The sequence below is a fragment of the Bidens hawaiensis genome, unplaced genomic scaffold (assembly GCF_021521415.1).
Source record: "Bidens hawaiensis isolate Kalapana, Puna unplaced genomic scaffold, B.hawaiensis_p1.1 tig00061670_1, whole genome shotgun sequence".
In the NCBI taxonomy this organism is placed as follows: domain Eukaryota; kingdom Viridiplantae; phylum Streptophyta; class Magnoliopsida; order Asterales; family Asteraceae; genus Bidens; species Bidens hawaiensis.
Genome location: NW_027501098.1, coordinates 26465 through 29552, shown reverse-complemented (window position 1 = coordinate 29552; position 3088 = coordinate 26465). Strand labels below are relative to the sequence as shown.

General features: G+C 36.9%; 1 pseudogene; it reads right to left on the bottom strand.

Annotated features, from left to right (window-relative positions):
• Positions 1-282: 282 nt before the first annotated feature.
• On the bottom strand, positions 283-1185 carry LOC143603452 (F-box protein SKIP2 pseudogene; annotated as a pseudogene).
• Positions 1186-3088: the final 1903 nt, after the last annotated feature.

Below are 3088 nucleotides of genomic sequence, written 5' to 3'. Positions count from 1 at the left end.
GAATATTCACGAGTTTAGTCCAACACGACCAATTTGACTCGAAAGTTTTTATTAATTTATTTATTGTTTTTACATATTAATACTTTAAATTTACATTTTTACTAAAATTTACAAACTTATGAAAAGTAATTACATATTTAACATATAATCTTATGTAAATTTCCTTGTTTTAAATTTTGGCATAAGATGACAACTAATTTAATTAATTACATGAAAAAAATTCAAATTCAAATAAAAAATTAATTGGTTATACGGTTAACCTGTGAACTAACTTGAACCCGTTTATATCAAACTCAAACCCACAAATTTCATGTTAGGACAACCATAAGCAAAATTAGGACAACCATAAGCAAAAGCCTGAATCCATATATCAATTACAGGGCAACATCTAATGCTAAGGCTCTCCAATGAAACAAAATTAAATGTGACATGTAAAATTTCCCAGTCAGAAACCGTACCACAGTCACATAGCGTTAATCGCTCCAACTTCTTGCAATTCACTACAATCTCATGAAAACCAGTCGTTGTAGGGTATACGCTAATCAAAATCAGCTGCTTAAGGTGCACAAGGTGTCTATCAATTGTCATTAAAGCATCATCTCCTATTCTGTCGGCCTTCCAACTGTGGATACGAATCCTTCTCAAGTAATGATAGCTTTTAACGACCGCGATTACCCCAGTGTTAGTGCAACCAGGAGTCTTAGCAACATGCAAAATTTGCAAATGCATACAATTTGATAATGTAGAGAGACCGATATCACTCACGTGAACTCTCTCCAAATGGACTTCAGTAATACTATTATCAGGAATGGAAACCGATTCCACTACATTATCCCACACACCCATGCAACTAATCAACTTCAACAACTGTAGTTTATTCAAACCAGCAATTAACAGTTCAAAGAAGAAGCAGTTGGCAACCTCGATAAGATGTATGCATTTGGGCGATAAAGCAAATGCACCCGGACTGATTAGCCCCAGCCTCGTTTCGTTGAAATTGTTGAGGCCCAACCTCTTAATTGATAGTTCTTCAAGAGAAGTACAGTTATTAAGGAGCACGTTGATTTCTTGAACGCTAAACAAACAAGATTCACACGAAAACTTCTTCAAATGCTTGCAGTATTTGGCTACTTTCGCAAAACCTAACTCTGCAATGTTATTGCATCCACGGAGCTTGAGGTGCATGAGACTTAGGCAATGGGAGGATATTATGGCCAATCCGTTGTCATTTATGCTTTGGGATGAACGGTCGCAACGTAAAGAGAGCTTCGATTGAACTGAGCCGTGAAAACATTGGATAGAGGTAGGGAAAGAGTACCCATTTGGCGTTGAGTGTGAGACGATACCGGGTCTGGCCTTCGATGAACAGCAACCTCCTGGATACAAGCGAGCAACGCTTGCAGTCACCGGTATCAGGGCGGTGGTAAATTATGGCTAATATATCATCCGGAAGGAAAGAAGTATAGTCGATAGGACCGGTTGCATCCTCGGCAAGAATCTTCGATCGGGTAGAGGAGAAAGATGGTGCTTTAGGGGACTGGCGGTGGGTTGATCCCGGCAGCCACGGTGAATGAGAAGAGGGTAATTGCCTCATTAACTCTTCAGGTGGAATTTATATTGTTGTTATTATTATTTATTTACTTTTCTGTTGGAAGTAATGGGTTTGAAGCTTGAATGATATGGCTAGTTAGGTGAATGTGAATCCTTTTGAGATACTTCCACATCTTTATATAGCCATTTGGATTTGATTTGTGACTTGAATAATATGCCAACTGTTTCTTACATTCTATATTTTTTATATAAATGTAATGGTTTTGACTTATCCTTTGAATTTGAGTTGGGTGTTCCTTTGAATTTGATTTGAATGTTAATTGGGTTGTGTTTGTGGTTTGGCGGGTCCAACTTGACACGAACCTGACATGAACCCAAAATTCGTGTTTGCACATGAAACCCGAACACAATCTGAATATTTACGCGTTGAGTCAAACACACCCCATTTGACTTAAAAGTTTTTATTTATTTATTTATCGTTTTTACATATTAATATTTTAAATTTACATTTTTACTAAAATTTACAAACTTATGAAAAATAATTACATATGTATCATATAATCTTATGTAAATTTCCTTTTCTTATATTTTGGCATAAGATGTCAACTAATTTAGTTAATTACATGAAAAAATATAAAATTTAAAAAAAAATTAATTGGTTAAACGGTTAACCTGTGAACTGACTTGAAACCGTTTGAATCAAACTCACACCCACTAATTTCGTGTTAGGACAACCATAAGCAAAGACTGAATCCCAAGATTAGTTACTGATGTGTTGCAAAACACATCCTTCTTTCACACTTATTTTAATAAGAAATCATGCTAAATTATAATGTTTATGCTTTGGAATTAGCATGTACTTATACATTTTCATACATCCAGGAACCCGTTCATGGAAGGAGCGAAAACGAGGCTAAATCATGAAGAAACGAGCAAACGGGAGAATGCACGAGAGTGAAAGAAAAAAAGTAGGAAATAAAAATGGATTGGAAGTGGATATATTAGAAGAGAATATGATAGAGGGTTGAAATACGAAGACGTAGGAAAAAACGGGGAAGAAAACGGAGCTAAAACGAAGATTCTACGAACGAAACAAAGAAAATAATAAAATAATATGTCAGATTAATCATCCGCGCGGGGCGGAGGATGGAGCTTCATGCTACGCGTGGCTCGAGGTGCTCTGAAAAGGAAATCGGCTGTTTTGTCCTATTAGAACCCTCGGAGAACAAAAGGAAGTCCTACGCGCGGGTCGGGGGCGTATATCGGCAATTTTAGGGTATTTTCATGTATTTAAGCATCATTATACAACCCTAGTAAGGGAATTCTACCTTTAGCAGTCCCTCAGGGACCCTTGGGTCGATGTTGGAGCTGGAGAGTGTTCGGGATCAAGACATTAAAGGCCGGTGCACGAGATTGATCATTAAGCGAGTCTTGGTTCGTTTATTCGGTTTATCTTGTGTTTTCTTCTATTTCCAGAACATGTATGTGCTTAACTATCATATTTTGCTGCTGTTCTTGATGATTATCGGCTAGATTC